This window comes from Leopardus geoffroyi, chromosome A2 (assembly GCF_018350155.1).
Source record: "Leopardus geoffroyi isolate Oge1 chromosome A2, O.geoffroyi_Oge1_pat1.0, whole genome shotgun sequence".
NCBI lineage: Eukaryota > Metazoa > Chordata > Mammalia > Carnivora > Felidae > Leopardus > Leopardus geoffroyi.
This window is the reverse complement of record NC_059331.1, coordinates 56576247-56595360: the sequence shown is the minus strand read 5'-3', so window position 1 is coordinate 56595360 and position 19114 is coordinate 56576247. Positions and strand designations below refer to the sequence as shown.

The window sequence follows — 19114 nt, the reverse complement described above, 5'->3', positions numbered from 1 at the left end:
GCCTTGCATGCTTTAAGCAGGTGAGCTTTCTATATGTAAATTACCTACCGACGAAGCTGTTGCACAATGACTATGTCACATGTCAGGTAGCCAACAGTGCCCTGAAGGAGAAGGAACTGGGATAAGATGGGGAGGGGGGTTAGGAGGGGACACTTGAGCAGAGACCTGAGTGGAGTTTCAGGTCCGGGAATGGGTGCAGCTGGACTAGGCTGCCTGTGTCTGCCACCTGGGGAAGTTGATGCCAGAGTTGGGCACGTGGGCGTGTCAGACTCCGGCCTGGGGGTGCTGACAAGTACTCGGTGGGGTGGGAGGGGATGCCGCTTCAGGTGTGCTGGATGGCATTTCACGAGAATCTGACGTTTTAAAACCACTAAGACTTGCATCCTCTCAGAGCTAGTGGGACAAATGCTTTTCAGGCTCAGGTCCCTCGGGTGGTCACGGAGGTCACTACCGTCCTCCGTTCAGAAAGAGCGGAGGCGGCACCAGGTAGGGCTTACGGGTAGTGGCCATTCTGTGCCTGAGTGCTGGCCCAGGCATCCGTAGCCCTTAGAGGCCCCGCTTAAGTCACATCACTGGCAGAGTTCGATCTTTTGGGAAGCCAAAGTCAGTCTTTACAGGAATGAAGCAGGCCAAGGTAAATGGGACTTCTCCCAGATCACCCTGGGGCTCCAGCTCTGGGAGGGCTTCTTGGCCCTAAGTTTTAGGAAAATAGCCATCAGTGTTCCCCAAAAGGTCTCCCTTGGGGCAGCTTTAGATACCAGGAAAGTCCCCTCAACCTCAAAGTGCTCCCTGTTCGTGTCCAATTCACCTTGTCTTCCCATAAAAGCAGAACCAGCAATGAAGGAGGTGGTTCTGGGCAGAGGGCTCAGCACATGCAAAGGCCCTGAGTGAGGTAGGAGTGGGCCTGGTGTGTTCCAGGATCAGCGAGGAGGCCGCTGTGCTGGTGCAGAGGGAGTGATGGGGACAGTTGGGGAGGGGTGGTCAGAGGACTGGCTGGTGCAGGCTTTGGATGGCCTTGGCCTTTACTCTAAGGTGGGAGCTTTGGGAGGGCCCCTCTGGCTTTGTGCTGAGAACAGATAGCAGGGTGGCAAGGGCAGGAACAGGGAGGGCAGGGAGGAGGCTGGTACAAGGGGCCATGGGAGAAGACTTCCCCATGACCTTGAGTGAAGCTCCACCGACTCCTCCTTAGCATAGAGTGGTGGGGGAGATCAAATGAGACAGATGAAGACCATAGTCCTCCTTCCAAAATGAGGTTTGGCTGGCTCTTTCCTCTTCTGTCTTTATACCAGGCTCTTCCTACATCTAGGCCTTTGCACACACTGTTCCCTCTGCCCAGGACACTCTTCCCTCTCTCCTCATCAGCCTGGTGAAACTTCATCCTCAAGTCCTAACCCCTTGGGTGTTGGGGTGGTTTCCTCTGCTGGGGTTGGCAGCCCAGGGTGAGCCATTTCCCCTCAACACACACAGAGGGCTTGGGCTTTCAGTGCAGACCGGCCTCCAGGACATCCCCTTGAGGCCCGCCCTCCGAGCTGGGACAGACCCAGGGGCTGAGGACACCACAGGGTCACCTATCCTCAGGTCAGTGGTTTGGGACTGGTGGAGGGGGTGGCAGGCAGACCCAGCACAATGCCACCAAGTGCGGGGAAATCCAGCAAAGCCCAGAATTCCGGGCCAAGTCAGGTTGTGTCTCTGGCTGAATTTTTGCAAAGCCTCACACTCTGTTCATTGATTAATTGTACAAATGTTTACCGAACCCCGGCCTAGGCCCTGGGGATTGGGCGGTAAGTAGGAAAGATATTTCCTGCTACCATGGGGGTAGGGATAGACGGGAAGCTTGTGCACAGGTGCACACTCAATACTTGGAGAGGGCACTACGCGCCGTGAAGGTGTCTGGGGATGGTCCGGGAGTGTTTCCCAAGGAGGTGACCTATGAGCTGAGACCTGGATAGTGACAAGGCACCAGTCATGCAAAGACCTGGGATACTAGTGGTTCAGACAGGGAGTGGCCAGTGCAAAGTCCCTGAGGCCAGAGAACACCCTGTGTACTTGAAAAGCTGCAAGGGGAACGGAGTGTCTGAAGGGGAGTGCCCCTTCAGGGCAGGTAGAAGGGGAGGCGGGGCAGGTGTGATGGGGAATCTAGATTTTGGGCAAAGTGCAAAGCATCGTGTGTTCCAAACCAGCAACATGATGTGGTTTGTGCTTATAAAAGCTCCCCCTGCTGAGACAGTAGAAAGGAAACGGAGACCCAGGAGGCCCTTGGGTGGACGGGCAGTGTGATGCCTGAAGGGCCACTGGTGCTAAAAAGCCTGGAATTGGGGGGGAGGCGGTGGAGATATAGGCTGGAGATATAAACTTAGAGGCCACCTTTCAGTTTTATTGTTTCAGAGATAAACCCTTATAAAGCCCAGCGATCAATAAGCAGACTAACACTGGCCATCTTCCCCACCCAAATCCTGAGAGAGCATTTCAGGAGTAAGTGCTTTCAAAATGACTCTGGTCTAGGGAGGGAAGGAGGGGGTGCGGTGAGACAGGAGCCCAGGCACCAGCCGGAGCTTGATAAAGTCTGCCCTCGCCTCAATGGCATCCACTCACCAGGGGCAGTGTGAACAGTCACCTGCCTACATTCTAGAGCAGCGCAGCCCAAGATGGGCCGGGGCTGGTGAGCCAGGCCCTGGGCCCAGCTCTGCTGTGATAGTGCAGGGACACCAAAGGAATACAGCCACGCCCGCTCCATGAGCTGTGGCAAAGCCCTGCACTGGGGGCTCGGTTTCCTAGCTGTGTGGCCTTCAGCCCTGGCCAAGCGTCTCTTATCTTTACTTTGTTTATCTGTGTAACGGGCATAAAATTACGTGTATGCCGCAGGGACTCCGTGAAAAGGAAACGAGCAGATCCACATCACTGGTTCTCCGCAATGGTGCCGCAGTCCCCTGGGGGTGTGGGGATCTGAAATTTGGCGGGTATTTGTGGATTGCCACGGTGATGTCTGTTCACATCACAGGCTACTGTTGTCAACGGCAGGCCACCGGGTCCTCCCCCCTCAAGGCTTCTGCACAGGCAGTTCTCCCTGAAACTGTATCTGCTCATTGTGTGTCGCACCCACTAGAGTGTGAGCTCCGGGAGGGCTGAGACGTGGGCCAGGGTATTTACTACCATGTACCCAGCACTGAGGACGGTATTTGTCACAACCCACTTAACCTGACAAAAATACCAGGGGTCAGGAGTTTCCAGATGAGGAAACTGAGGCAGGATAGGAGCTCCTCTGATGAGGACCCCAAGCAGAAACGCAGCGGGCTCCCCAGCTCTGAGCCAGAATCAGTACCCCAGGGCCCCACTGGGAGGCTGTGGGCACCTCCTCGGCCCCTCCCCGACCCATGTTCCCAGTGCACCTGGGGCCGATCAGCTCGGGGAAGGGGCCACATCGATTCCTGCCACCCGCCTGAGCCAGAGCTGTCTGCACGCTCAGAAACCATCGGCTTCCCATTAGGCAGATCAGTAGCTTCCACTGGTGTCCAATTTGTGTTTCCAGAAATTCATCTCCCAGCCACCTTTTTAATTAACCCCCCTCCACCACACCTGGGGCACAGATAGATCACCCGCCCTGGGCCGCCTCTGCAGACCACAGACCACGAGGCTCCGCGAGCCACAGGGGAGCTGCAGGTGTGTTTAAAGCTGACCAGCTGCTTCCCGGTCACCGCAGGAGCTGACCCTGCTGGCTGGATGCCACCCACTCTGTCCCCTGCTCCTCGCTGAACCCCCGTGGAAGGGGCTGGGTCCTCCCTCACAGAAAGAAAGCAGGTGATGAGAGGCCAAGGCAGTGTCCTGAGGTCCCCCAGCTGGCAAGAGCTAGGACAAGTGCACCTTTGAGGCAGGCAATTGGCAAAGCGCTCCCCAGATGCCGCAGCACAATGGGGTCTGGCTGGCAGGTGAGCAGGAGGGGCCAGCAGCTGTAGGTTCAGGGCAGGAAAGGCGGAGGGAGTGTGATCCCCAGGAGCCTCTGCTTTCCCACACCTGGGGTCTCCTGGGTATTCCGCACTGCTCACCTGTCTACCCCTCCGGGGCCTAGCACCCCATCAGTGTCTCCATCACTGCTGCATCCCTGGTGCCTGGCACATAGTAGGTGCTCAGTAATGGCCGCTAAATGAGCAGGAAATACTTGCCGCACTTTGCCCTGGGCAGCGTTCCCAGAGCTTCTCTAAATGACCTTATTTCAATTTCACAGCTGTCCTCGAGGCAGGCATCACTAGTGTATGCATTTTATAGGTGGGAAGACTGAGGCCCCGAGAGGTTAAGTGACTTCCCCAAGGTCACACGGCGACTCAGCGGTAGAGCTGTGATCCGAACCTGACTCTGGAACTGCACTCCACGCTCCCTTACCTATTCGCGGTGGCCTCAGCTCTGAAGGGCAGGACCTGGGTCCTGTGCCCCATGGAACCTCCACCATATATACCATCATGTAAACGTGTTTGTTGAGTGAAGAAATGAGTGAATTATGCACTCCTTGTCCTTTAAAACACAGTACAGTCAACCAGTCTGCTGGCACAAATCTGGAGTGTTTCTGGTCGGGGATGAAGGGGAGAGAGGAGTGAATCTCCTGGGGGACCCAGAGGTGACAAGCCTCTCAGTAGTTACAACTCGGGGGCCATTACTAGGGACCCTCTGATCTCACCCCACCTCCTTCCTCACCAGTCTGTTATATTGGGGTTCTCTGTCATGTATACAGAGGGCACAGAGCCATGATTTGGTTTTATGTGGTGTCTTAAGACTTTCCAGTGAGACAAGTGGATTACTGTTGAGCCAACATCTGGGCAAAAAGAGCCTGCTATGCGTGGTCACCCAAGTCAGCTTCTGGAGGTGGCCAAAGTGAGACATGAAGGGAAGGGGGCCATGATGGACCCTGCACCTGTGGCCAGTGAGAGCAGGTGAGTCCGGAGCCAGGGCAGAAGGGAGGAGGGGGACAGGAGGGGGGAGGGTGGGGTAGGGAGAGCTGGGACATCCACCGGCTGAGGTCTGGTCCCCAGTGGGTGCACAGGAAAGAGAGGGTGATATCCAGAGTGTTTCCACCCAGCTCATTCCTTCCCCACCAGGTGGGCAGTCCCTGGAAGGGGACCCGGGGCTCCCACTGCCCACACGCCATTGTGACCCACCCCCCGGGCTCCCGCTGCTGCCCATACCCCATTGTGACCCACCCCGGGGCTCCCGCTGCCCACACCCCATTGTGACCCACCCCCCAGGCTCCCGTTGCCCGTACGCCATTGTGACCCACCCCCCGGACTCCCGCTGCCCATACCCCATTGTGACCAATGGGGTCTCCAAGGAATTCTGGCTCTCTCCCTAACCCCCTCCCAACCCGAGGGTATATAACGAGCTACCCGTCATGACGCCAGTGCAGCTCTCCCTGCCCATGGGACCTGTCCCCGTGCTTTAATAAAATCACCTTTTTGCACCAAAGACTTCTTCACGAATTCTTCCTTGGCCATCGGCTCCAGACCCACGAACCCCCCATCACTCCAAAACTTCACCACCTCCACCTTGTGCTTCCTACAACTCCAAATCCAGCAGGTCACCATCCCACCGACACTCCTCCAGCCTGTGAAGCTGTTCTGGATCTGGTCCCACCCGTCGCCCTGGCCAATCTCCTGTGCCATGTCCCCGGGCCTCCTGGAGCTCAGCATCGTTCCCTGCACTTAAAACGAGGGACGGGGCTCCTGGGTGGGCCTCAGTGGCTCAAGCGTCCCACTCTTGGTCTTGCTCAGGTCACCATCTGTTTTGTGAGCCGAGCTGATAGCACAGAGTAGACTTGGGATTCTCTCTCTGTCCCTCCCCCACTCGCACTGTCCCTTCTGTTTCAAAACAAACATTTAAGTCCCTTTAAAGTTAAAAAACAAAATAAAATAAAGGCACGGACATGTGGCTCTCTTATGGCTCTCATTTATTTGCATTTTCTTTGGGTTCTACTTTGTTGTTCTTTTTGAACAAAGTTTTGAATTTATCCAGAGGTTTGAGAACCTGATTTTTTGGCTCTAGGGACATCCTCCCTGGCTGCCTGTATTCACTGCTGGTGTCGGAGTTTGTGGCTGGTGAGTTGCATCTGGGCCCGCTAATCGTGGTCCCTATGCTGGTCCCTTCGGAGGTCAGACTACTCCGCTCTGAGGACAGGCCTGTGCTGGAACAGGTCGCGATGGAGCTCCAGCAGCGGACTGCGGTTGGTGTGCAGATCGTGGGCTGGATAGTGGTCAACGTGTACCACATGTTTTCACTCTCCAGGGACATGAAAATCAAAGCACTCTGTTCCCTGTTGTCGAGATTTCGTTCCGCTTCCCAGAAGACTTCCCCCTCAAACGGCTCAAACCCGGTGGCCAAGCAGTACCAAACCACCCCCAGGCTCCAAGCGTTTGCGGAAGGGGTGTCCTCCCTTTGCTGCAGGAAGAGTCGCGGGGCAGAATAAGGGGGGCTGTCCCAGAAAGTGTGGAGTTTGTAGCCAGCAAACTGGATGCTCAGTCCAACCCCCGTGTGTTTTACCTTCAGCTTCTTCCCAAAAAGCAGTGTCTCCAGCTTCTGATACCCGCCGATCATACCTTGTTGGTGGCAGTACTCCACAACCGATAACAGCTGGCAGAATTTGTCTGGAACCTCCTCCGTCACTTGGCCACGGTGCGGAAAATCCTCACACAGGTTGTCTCTGCGTACATATTTTGAAAGGAGGACTAACGTTTCCTTGGTGTTGATCACCTCGAGTGACTTGACAATACTTGGGTGACTTGAGGTCTTCATATTCTGGGCTTCACGACAAAGTCCCTGGAGGCCAGCGGGGTCCTTCTGGGTTTTCCTGATGAACTTCACATCAGACTGCTTCCCGGTTAGGATGTGCGGGGCCAGCTTCATCGTGGGGACGCTGCCGTCACTGGTGGTCTCGGGGAGCTCGTAAATACAGATGTCCTCCTCCCCAGCGGTAATGGCCTTACGCCCCTGAAGCATGGTGACCTACTAACTATACTAACGCTAAATAATGCTAACTACACGGACTATGCTAACCAACAATACCAACCTACAAAATTTGCCAATACTAACAATACTATGCTTATGAACTAAACTAACAATATGAACTATACTAACAATATGAACTATACTAACAATATGAACTATACTAACTGTACTAAAACGCTAACACAAAAAAAACAAATGAAAAACACACACGTGCACACACTCACACACACACACACACACACACACACACACACAAAGAAAATGAAGGGAGGAAACGAAGAAAAATTGAGAAAAAGAAAAACTAAAAAAGGAGAAAAAAAGAAAAAAGTAAAAACAGAAAAAGGCAAAAAAAAAAAATTGGGAGAGAAAAGGAGTAGAGAAAAAAGAAAAGTGAAAATAAAAAAATAAATAAACAAAATGAAAAAAAGAGAAGTCGAAATCAAACTAGCTAGGGTCAAAGGCCGACAGGTCACCAAAGCTTCCTGGGCTGTAAAGACCAAACAGCCAGCCGAGCCAGGGTCTTATATAGACAGGTCTTGCCATGACTTCACAATGGGGCTTTGTGAGGGCAGAGCAAGAAGTGGGCCAATTATGCAATCATGGCTGGGGATGTCTGAGACCACAGTGGTTTCCTCACTTTTTATTCCCAAAACCCCTTTACTCAATAAAAAAAAAGACCCCCCAATGGGCTTTTTGTTTGTTTGTGTGGGCTTTTCAAGATTGATATTTACTTTGTTAGAAATCAAAATCTATAAGATGGTTCAGTGGCCTTTTCACTTCAAGTTTAGAAAACTGTAATTTTGGCTTGTATAGTCTACACTTGGCTCGTAATGTCTACACTTAAAATACCCAGTTCCTGGTCTCAAAATGGTGCTACAACATATAAGGAAATGTTGTGTTGTGTAAAACACGATAAGGCTCATTATTAACATCTCTAAAGCTCAGAGGAAGGCTGCTTTTCATCATATTTTCACTGATAAGGTTGGGAGGAGATTTCTCATCAGAAACCTTGGAGGCTAGAAGGCATGGGTTGATGTGTTTAAAGCATTGAAGGAAAAAAGCTGTCAACCAAGAATCCTACATTTGGGAAAACTGTCCTTCAAAAATGAGGAAGAAATGAAGACATTCCCAGATCAACCAGAGCTGAAAGCCTTGCCCCGATGACTAGACCGGCCCTGCAGTGAAGGGGGTCCTTCAGGTTGAAATGAAAGGGCACTGAACAAGTAACTCGAAGTCTTCTGAAGAAATAATCTCCGGTAAAAGTAAACAGACAGACAATTATGAACGCTAGTACTGTTATGACTTTGGTCTGTAGCTCTACTTTTTGGTCTCTATGTTAAGAGACTGATATATTTAAAAACCTAATTATTCATCTATGCTTTTGGACACAAGATGCATAAAGATGTAATTTTGTGACATTAACAACTGACAGAAGGCGGGGTCAGGGCTGTAAAGTAGCTGAGTTTTCATGTGTTATTGAGGTTAAGCTGGTATAAATTGACACTACAATGTTGTAACTTTAGGATGTTAAAAGCAATCCCATGGTAACCACACACAACCACACACACACACACACACACACACACACACACGCCACAGAACATACACAAAAGGAAATGAGAAGGGAATTAAAATGTTTCACTACAAAAAAAAATCAACTAAATGCAAAAGAAGATAGTCATGCAGAAAATTTGAGACAGAAAGCAATTAAGGCATATAGAAAACAAAGAGCAAACCACAGAAGGAATTCCTTCCTTATCAGTAATGACTTTAAATGTAAGCAGATTAAACAGATTAGTGAAATGGATAAAAACATAGGTCCAACTATCCGTTACCTAGAAGGGACTCAGATCCAAAGACACAAAAAAGTTGAACATGAAAGGAAGGAAAAAGATAATCCATGCAAATAGTAACCAAAAGGAAGGGTGGAGTGGCTGTAATAATACCAGACAAAACAGACGTTAAATCAGAAAATGTTACAAGAGACAAAGAAGGACATTTTATATGAATTAAGAGGTTCAGTACAGCAAGAAGAAAAAATGATAAACATTTACACACATAATGAGAGGCCATTATCGACAGAACTGAAGGGAAAAATAGTTCTATAATAATCGCTGGAGCCTTCAATATCCCATTGTCAATAATGGACAGAACAACCAGACAGAAGGTAAGTAAGGACACAGAAGATTTGAAGAACACGATAGCCCAGCCAGATCTAACAGACGGGCACGGGAACCCACCCAACAATAACGGCACGCGGGACCTTCTCTGAGACAGTCTTTGCGTTAGGTCGCGAGTTAAGTCTCAGTAGATTTTACAAGATAGATATCATACAAAGTATCTTTTCCAACCACAAGAAGATGAAGTCAGAAATCGGTAACAGAAGGAAGAGTGGAAAATTTAAAAAGCTGTGAAAACTGAAAACACACTCTCAAAGAACCAATGTGTCGAAGAAGAAATCACAGTGGAATGCGAAAATACGTAGAGGTGAAGGGAAATGAAACACAATGCGTCAAAACTCCTGGAAAACAACAAAGCAGTGGCGAGGGGGAAATTTATAGCTGTAAACGCTCACAGTAAACATCAAGACAGATCTTAAATCAACACCATAGACGTGCAACTTAAGAAACTAGAAAAAGCCAAAGGTAGCAAAGGGAAGGAAATAATAAAGATTAGAGAGGAGATAAATGAAACAGAGGCTAGAAAAACGAAAGAGAAAATCAATGGACCCAAGAGCTGGTCCTTTGAAAACACCAAACTGCTAGCCGGATTGCCGGTGGAGGCAGAGAAGACTCAATGACTGCATTGCCACTGACTCCTTACAGACGTAGAAAGGGTTAGAGTGCTACCAACAAGTGTATTCCAGCTAATTGGAGAATCCAGATACAATGGACAAATTTCTAGACCTAGAAAACCTACCAAGACTAAATCACAAAGAAAGAGAAAATCGGAAGAGATTCGTACATAACTAGGGAGGAGATTGAGGCTGTAATCGAGACCACTTGACATAAAAAAGCCCCGGGTCTGACAGCCTCACTGGTGAATTCTACCAAACATTGGAAGAATTGACACCAATCTTCTCAAACTCTTCCAAAAAATTCAGGAGAAAGAACACTTCCTAACTAATTCTATCAGGCGGCATTGCTTTGATGCACCCTAAATATCTCTGGGCCACCTTCAAGTCACCAGAGGAGTTTTCTAAAATATCCAGCCAGATGAGTTATTTTCTCAGTGACAAAAGAGACCTTTCTCTTGTCTGTGGAAAGAGAGGACCAGTAGTGTCTCCAGAATCAGGCCGAACATCTACGGACCTCTTCTGAGAGCCTCCGTCCACAACGGATGGGCCACACCGCAGACTGGACACAGCTGAAGCGGGGCAGGGGGTGGGGTGGGGAGGGGAGAATTCACGGAGGTAACCTGGGCTTCAATTGGTCTGTCAGCTGCTTTGACTGCTTTGGGCATCTTTGAATACAAAAAGCCATGTCCTCATCGGACACTGGGAAAGGACAATCTATCTGCACATCCAGCCCTATGGGCTGGAGTCTCCCAAACGAGGCCATCGTTTGTTTTTGGCAACTCTGCTCCACCACAATATTCATCAGACTCCTGAGAAAGACGACCGATGAAGGGATCCATAAATGGTAAGACCATCTCACACTTAGCTGTGTTTTGTAAAAGGGAGATATTAGGAAACTGGGCCTTTAAGGTTTTGCTTGCACCCTGTTTGTGGAATGGTACGTGTGTCTATGTATGTTGTAAATGTGAGATAGTTTCTCTACCTCCGGGTGGTGGTTGTGAAAATTAATTTCTGAAAGTGCTCTACTTAGCTGGTTTGAAGGCAAGTGCTTGTAAGAACTGGGTGTTCTAGGGGCGCCTGGGTAACTCGGTCGGTTAAGTGTCTGACTTCAGCTCAGGTCATGATCTTGTGGTCTGTGGGTTCGAGCCCCACGTAGGGCTCTGTGCTGAGGGCTCAGAGCCTGGAGCCTGCTTGAGATTCTGTGTCTCCCTCTCTCTCTAATCCTCCCCCATTCATGCTCTGTCTCTCTCTGTCTCTCTCTCTCTCTCAAAAGTAAATAAACATTAAAAAATTTAAAAGAAAAAAGGAACTGGGCGTTCTAAAACTCAGAAAGATAGAAACTAACCCCAGGTGTCTTTCAAGTTCAAGTGATCTTGGAAAATATTTGGTACGAAAGCTAACGTAACGTCGTTTGTTTAGTTAAAATGGACATAAGTCTTTAGAATTGCCAACATTAAAGATGATAGCTTCACTCTGCTTGTGTTTACTGTAAGTCAAACCAGCTGTTGGCATTGTGACTGTCACAAAATGTGATGGAAAAGAAAAAGACGTTAGAGCCCTGTCCAAAGGCTTCTGAAGCTTTATGGGCAAGCGAAGGACACACAGACAGATGTAAATAATTTTAACAAATGTAATTAAGGCTACTTGAAAAAATAAGGGAAAAAATTCTGTATTTAGTGAAAGTGAGACTGGTTATTCAAAGAGGGAAAACTTGGGGTACCTGGGTGGCTCAGTCTGTTGAGCATCCCACTCCTGACCTCTGCGCAAGTCATAATCCCAGAGTTGTGGGATTGAGCCCCGTGTCAGGCTCCAAGTGGAGCCTGCTTGAGATTCTCTCTCTGTGTGTCTCTCTGTGTCTTTCCCCCCCCCCCCCCCCGCTTGTGCTCTCTCTCTCTCAAACAAAATTAAAAAAAAAACAAAGAGGGGAAAACGTAGGACAAAATCTGAAGGAATGCGAAAGGGAAAATTGCAGAAGGTTTGCGAGAAGGGAATCTTTCGAAAGAAATGCTATGCATGGTCGGGACCGAGATTCTGGAGTTTCGCATGTAAGAAACAAGTTTATGAGGGCAGCGATCGACCCCCGGGGAAGAGAAGGGGGAGGCAGAGAACGATGTCAGGCAGAAGTTGAGCAGTGACACTTCAACGGAAGCCTTAGCCGACTCTCTGAGCAGTCCCGAAAGTTGGACTGCCCTTCGGAAGCATCCAAACTTAGGTGAAAGGGGCTGGCTCTTTGTAAGCGTCTTTGGATGTGACCACCTGGGCAGCGGGCAATGCCCTTGGCAAGGCCGCTGCCTACAGTCACGGCGATCCCTGATGACGTCTGAGCGTCGAACGCTGTAGGCAGCATTGCTATGGCTGGGAGACCTGGGTTCCTGCCGGAGATTCTGGTCAGCACATCCCAACACCCGCCACAAGAACTCAGACCCATGCAGTGCCCTGGATGTCCTTGTCCAAATAAGTATGTATCAACGTGGGAGGTGACACGGAGGAAGAAAGAAGGGACTGCATATCTTGTTAAAAATTCATCTTGTCGCAACAAATGAGTTTTAATATCCAAAGGACAGCGGTATAAGACTGGAATTTGGGTTTTCTCGCTGTTCATGTGACAGAGGCTTCTTAGATGATGGGTCTAAATTATCAACAGAGGTTTTTCTTTATCTTTAATCTGCCTAGAAAAACAAAGTTTCTATGTCTTGTCTTTGTTAGGTCTTTGCTTCCTTAAGAAAGTTGAATCTGCTCAGTGTTAAGAGAGCTAAGGTTTGCTCACAGCTCCATTTACCTTGCTGTCTGCATTTCCCTTGAGAATCTCTTCTTGCCATCCTGGCTAAATAAGTATCCTGTTTTGTAATGATCTGTAATCCTATTTAGGCACGTGTTTTGAAACCTTCTGGTATTTCACCAACTTCCAAAAACCCAGCTTGTGAATGGAAGTCTTTTTGACGAATTAGGCTTATTCCCTGGTGTGTCAAATGACATGGGAGGCATCATCCAATAAGTGATGAGGAACCTTCTTAGGCTTTGTTGTATGGGTGATTGCTCTAAGTGTCCTAGAGATTTTATAAGATTCCCAAGGTTTTGATATGTCCTGGTATAGCGTCATCGCTTGTAATACTAACTACTGAAGTATCGTGTGTCACACAATCTCCTTGCCAGCTGCACTGCATTGACAAATACAGCTCTCTGATCCCTTCAGGATCATAAAATAAGCTTAGTAAGAATTCCCAGGACTAACGGGAAACTGCTTTCAAACAGACACTTGTGTAAACATTGCTGGTCCTCTAATGTTTGCTCTTCTAAATTTAAGTCTGCCCATGACATCTGGCAGACGTTTGGTAAATAGTTTCTTCATAAACAGATAGGAAACATTTATCCCTTTCTCCCTACCTGGTACCGCCAGAATTCGAAACTCTCAGGGAGTATTCTCGTATTTTCACGGCAGTGTATTTATTTGCAGAAGTTCGATACGAATCCGTTCTCCTTGCAACAGGACGCCACTGGAAACATTGGTCATGTTGCCAAGGCTTTGACTGGAATGTCATAGTTGAGGGAGATATGCCTAGACTCAGCTACAATCAGAGAGCTTTAAGGAGCTAATTAAGGTTGACTTTGCCGAGCCAATGAAGCCCCTTGGAAAACTTGCCTCGTACCTTGCTTACAAAGTTTCCAGCAGCCCTACCAGGTGAATAAGGAAGGTCGTCACTTCCTGGCAGGTGCAGGAACCTCAGGGTATTTGGGGGATCTCGAGAAGAGAGGGAGCCACCCACACCTATAGGTATGGCAGGCAAAGGCTGATGGCCAGTATTTGGCTTGGCTTCTTTAGCCTGACAAGGCTGTTAAAAGTTCAATCTGACGTTCCTTACGAAAAGTTCCAGCGAAGCAGATTGAAAAAACCAAACGCCTATATGACCAATCACCGTTGTGATGGTGCTTGTGTAAAAAGGCCCAGCTTCAACTGGACAAGTTTACAAACAAATGTGTCCTAATCTGGCTGTCTTTGGTGGAGATGAGGGTGGTTTCAGAGAGAGAGATTGTTCCAGTAACACACCTGTGAAAATGTAAGATCATAGTTCCGATGAACCGTCTTTGAGGGTTCGTTGGTTGTCTATACACCTGGGCTGGGTCCTGAATTCTTCTGGTTTCCTTGAATATCTGACCCTGACTCTCCAAACTAAGGTTTCCAGTTTCCTCCCACTGTGTTGACTGGAAGCACTGAGAACGAAAACCGCTTTTCCCTGAAGCCCCGCAAACCGAAGCCAGACCACCCGAGGTACACGTGAGAGAAAAGTGGCCCGGTGATCTAAGGGCCACTCAGAAAGATCACCAGAGACACACAGATAGCTGAACAAGCTGATCGCAGCCATCCCGACTGGACAAGCTGCCATCGGAGCATCCAGACGTGGACGTGTTCACGGATGGGGACAGTGTCACGGGTCAAAGACAAGGAAGAGCTGGGTGCAGTGGTGACCCATCAGCTATCGTCCGCTGCGGAAGACGCCACAAAGTGGACCGACTGCCCAAGGGAACCATGCTGGCAGCCCATCAAAGACTCCAAGACCCTCTGGAAGAGCTTTCGTGCCAAAGATAGACTTAACTACATATCAACCCCAACGTCCCTTGGAGGACCAAAGGGGAGTTAAGTAAGGAGTGGGGGTTTGGACACCGTGCTGGCATTGACACCGGCTGGAAATAGAATGAATCCTTACCCTAGAGCATCTGATGAAAGAAATAATTAGCCACATTCCTCGAAGCACCTGTTATGGGAAAGATGCCACTCTCCAGTGGATCCAGAAGTATACTGCGGGCTCCGATTTCAGCGAAATGCGACAAAAGGCAACGCTTGTGCTAAAAACAATCCTAAGACTGGGTGCTCACAAGTTCTCAAGGGTATACAACTGAGACGCCCCAGACCTGGGGAAGACCGGCACGCAGGCTTTCCCGGAAAGCAAAGAACAATGGGAAATTCTCGGGGTTTGCTTGTATCTGCAGACACCTTTATCAACGGGGTTGCGGTTCCTCCCTGCTGTTCAGAGAAGGCCTCGGGAGTTGTCAAAATGCTTTTAAGCGAGATCATTTCTAGGTTTGGACTGCCGCTAATAATTCAGAGTGACAATGGAGTGACAACCACAGCGTCCAAGGCCTTGGGCATTCAGTGGAAATCACACGCTTCCTGGAGACACCGAGAGAGTGGAAAAAGGGAAAAAAATGAACTTTGGCAACGCTCTGCCAAGAAACCCACTTCACTTGGGAACAACCCGTGCCATCTGCCCTGCTTTGGGAAAGAGTGGTCCCTAGAAGAGGGCTTGGTTTAAGCCCCTGTGGAAGGTTATATGGAAGACTTTCTATGTTCTTTTCGTGACCTAGGAGTTGCTAGCGGGGCTGCCACCAGCGATTTGGATACTATCAGGTACATCCAGGGCCTGAGTTTGCTTCCGGCAGGCTGATGTACCTCACAGACGTGTCTTCACGCTGCCTGAATCCCTTGGTGACATCCAAAGGTGTCACTAAAGATGTCACTAAAGACCTGAAGAGCGGGAGCCCAGAGGACCAGCTCCAGCCTCACTGGACAGGTCAGACCCTGCGAGGTGCCGTTGACCCCCCACTCCCCCGAGACTACAGGGAATTGAGCCGTGGATTCACACTTGAATGACAAGAATCCACAGGTTCCCTACACCCTGTCAGCAGGGAGGAGGTCGAAAGGGACCCGGCTCAGACCAGTGAGCCTCTGCCGGACCTGAACCTCCGACGCGGGGGAACTGGTCCAAGGGAATCAAGCCACAAGGACAACATGCTACCTGTTGTTGTCTAGTACCCCTAAAACCCTAGACACAACATGGTACAGGAACTATTGACCAAAGTACAAAAATCCCGGTAATGCAGAACGTTCCTTTCCACCCCCAAGTTTCCACTTGTCTAACCCCAGTCTTCACCCCACCTCAGCAGGAAGTAACGGCCGCGGCCGGGTCGTGGTCCCAATACCCACAAGAATGAGGACGGATCAAAAGACGCTGGGGACTGAAAAGGGTAACCAAAGGGTTAGCAGCCGCAACTTTGTACCCTGACCTTTTTCCTTCGCCACTGAGTACCCCTGACTCTCCTCCTGTAGGGAGGTGGATGTGAGGCTCGCCCTCCTGCCTCTGGAATAAACTCTTGCTTTGCTTTATACTCCATGTCTCAGTGATGGTCTTTATGCGCATCAGGCAGATGAACTTGGGTCCACTACATACGGCAGGCACTCAGTAAAGACCGCTGAACCCACGTGGACTCTGACGCTTGGAGAGTTAAGTGTCTGGTCCGTGGTGACACAGGGTAGGACGAGGAGAAGGGTTTGATTTCAGAACTGTAGGGCCTCTACTCCCATCCACAGTGCTAAGAAGTTTCTGCTCTCCTCCCAAGGCCACCTGCTCAGCCCTCGGCACAGCACCTCCGTGGCCCCAGCCCCTGTCCCTGCTTTGGAGCCAGCTCCCCATTCCGACCTGGAGGTGACAGACAGCTCGGCCCTGTTTACCCAGCTCCACCAACGTGCCAGCCTCATCTGCCAACTTTGGCAATTTTCATACCACCTCGCACACAAAAGAAATCGCACGCTCCCATTTTGGGTTTGGGGGGAGAAAAGGCCCAGTCAGTGAATTACAAAGACTGCCTCGCCTTGGCATGGGGTGGTGGGAGATGTTCACAGGAAAACGGATTAATTTGGACTCATTGCTTTCCCTTCCACGTCCTCGTTCCAATTAAGACAACACTTGTAACCAAGCCCACCTTCTCCAGAAGCAGCCCCCACACTCCCCAAACAAGCAGTCCTCAGGTTTCACTGGCTGGCTGCTCAGGGTCCCGAGAAGCTTGCTGGGACCTTTGGTAAATGCCAGTCAGGGTTTTAGGATTCTTCTGCCAGGGGTGGGGGGTGGGGGGATCTACGGGAACTGCTTGGTTCGGTGTTTCTGAGCTCACACTGGTGAGCTGGGCACAGCCGAATACTGGATGCTGGCCTGCTTGGACAGAGGCTGGGTGTCCAGGCTGCCTGCTGGTTTCACGCGGGAAGGGGGCAAAATTCAGAGTCTCGGGCCCCGCCCCCCGACCCTACCGAGTCAGACACGTCAAGGACAGGGCCTGGAAATCTGTACCTTCCACAGGCACCAAGGACAGGACCTGGAAAGGCTTTGGGTGGGAAGTCTCAGATCTGCATTGGAAAGCCGTGTTATCTAGGGAAGCTGTTCAGCGTTTCTCTACCCCAGCCTCCCAGAGCTCAAACACTGGGGCGCACCATAACCCTCTTGAACGGGTGGGGTTGGTTGTACAGGTGCGGTGAGGCCCCAACCCATGGCGGACACTCATTACGTGGTACTGATTCCTATCAGTGAACATGACTGAGTTCGTTTCAAGCGGTTGATGAGAAGCAAAAGGTGGTGCTTTGGTGCTGCGGAAAGTCCTTGTGCCTTAACTACAGCATCAGCACTGGCCCCGGGCCCTCCACGCAGCTAATCATTCCTTCAGACTCCAAACTCTGCATCACTCTTCTTGTCCCACCTCCCCCCGCCCCCCACCCCGAACCCCCTGAAACCAGTAAATCATTATCATTAGAAGGTTCAAAGTTGGGAGCCTCCACAGGCTCCTTCGGAATGGAGTGAAAACCAGACACACACCCCCCGGGAACAAGGGAGCCAAGTCCTAGGTCTGCAACATGGTCAAAACCGAGTCGTTTCGTTTGTGGAAAATGAATACATCTGAGTTTGCACCAGTCTCGCCCGGGGGAAAAGTAGCGCGCGCGCCATCGCAAACGGGCGTCTCCCGGCAAAACCCGTTCCCTGCTGCTCCAGGAGGCTCAGACTGCCAGAAAGGCTTCGGCCTTCAAAACCTGTTTCATATGGTTTGCCCATTTTTGGGGTGTTTCAGCTGTCCCATTCTGTTGGAAGCCTGGTTTTGAACATCAAATGGGTTCTGTTTCTCCAGCAAATTTCAAGGAACGCCAGGGGATCCTGGAACTGGATCCCACATTACAAGCAGATGCTCCCTTCACACCTGAATCTCCTCCCCATGACTCCAGAAAGTGTGGGTCACCCCTCTGCTTTCTGAATACAAAAACGGGGAGGGGGTTGGAGCTCTTTTTAGAGATAAGAAAATGACACGTGTTTCTCTTGATGTCAACATTGCCGTGGCCAATGAACTTGCAGTGCAGGGGTAACACTCGGAATGTCTAACCAGATGGGCCCTTTAGCACCTGTGGTGACCAGAGGGCTGTGGCAATGGAGGAAAGGCTGGGAGAGCCGTCCTAGCTGGCCAGCAGCCTTGCAACGGCCTCCCACTCTGTCCAGGCTGTTGCAAGCATGGATTCAGAACATGTACCCAGATGATGGAGCTGGAATTTGCGGGAAGCTAACTTCCTGTCAGTGTGAAAAGTCTCAGGCAGTGAGGAGCCCCCATCCCTGGAAAGGTGCAAGCAGGAGCTGATCCTCTAGCAGGGATGTAACAGGAGATGCTGAACTACACGGTGCGCTCTGCCTCTTCCATGTGGTACAGATGTCACGACCACGTGCTGGAGTGAGAATCCCACTTCATGGACTCACAGACCCTTCTCCCTTCTGGAGCGCGTTTCCACAGAAATGCCGTACACAGACCTGCGGCACCTCCCCGCATTGTCCCCGTGGTCCTGGGTGGCTACCATCCACGCCAGGCCTGGCACACACTGCCTCACTGCGGGGACCGGGCCATGCCTCACTCAGTCCGTTACATAACTGGCCGCTTCTGAGAAGGCGCTGTACCGAGTCGCCAGGGTTAGCAAACTAGTTCAAGGTAATTTATGACTCTGGGATGCTCGGGTTTCTAAATACAACAGACCACTACAAACTGCAAAAGCTTCAAGCTCTCTCCCCAAGGGAGACGGCCCGGCCCAGCCCGGGGCAATGGTGCTGACGCCAGGTGGGCAGGACGAGCTGGCACACTCGCGGGCCTGGCTGGCTTAACTCACTATGAGGCCCAGGGAGGCACTCCTGCAGGCCTCGTGAAGACCGCCCCCCACCCCCCCCCCCCGCCCCCGCCGCCATTCTTCCCTCCCTTGTCTCTGGTATGCATGAGAAGGTGATGAAGATTTTTCTCCTGCGCTGTGATGGCACCGAAACCACAGTGCATTCGGGGGTGCTACATCCTAGTTGGCTTGTTTCTCTTTTTTAATGCTAATAATATTGATTTTGGGTACAGTGGATCTCAGGCAAGGGAAACTCCAGTAAACGAAAGCTGACTATAGCCACACGTGGCTGATGTTTCTTTTTTCCTCGGGGTTGGCAGGCCCTGCCTGCCTTTCCATCTGTCCAGTGCTGGCCTTGAACACCCAGAGTGGCTTCT

General features: G+C 50.5%; 1 protein-coding gene and 3 long non-coding RNA genes across 8 annotated transcripts in view; 3 read left to right on the top strand and 1 right to left on the bottom strand.

Moving 5' to 3' along the window:
- The window catches only part of IQSEC1 (IQ motif and Sec7 domain ArfGEF 1), a 470459-nt gene that overhangs the window by 196674 nt on the left and 254671 nt on the right, over positions 1-19114 (bottom strand). The gene's annotated exons all lie outside the window — the stretch shown is intronic.
- Positions 10176-14254, top strand: LOC123606049. Its single transcript, XR_006716067.1, has 2 exons — positions 10176-10625; positions 13955-14254. It is a non-coding gene; the product is annotated as an uncharacterized LOC123606049 (long non-coding RNA).
- LOC123606046 lies at positions 14876-15943 on the top strand. The gene is made up of 2 exons (XR_006716064.1): positions 14876-15348; positions 15719-15943. It is a non-coding gene; the product is annotated as an uncharacterized LOC123606046 (long non-coding RNA).
- On the top strand, positions 16876-17055 carry LOC123606050. The gene is made up of 2 exons (XR_006716068.1): positions 16876-16970; positions 17019-17055. It is a non-coding gene; the product is annotated as an uncharacterized LOC123606050 (long non-coding RNA).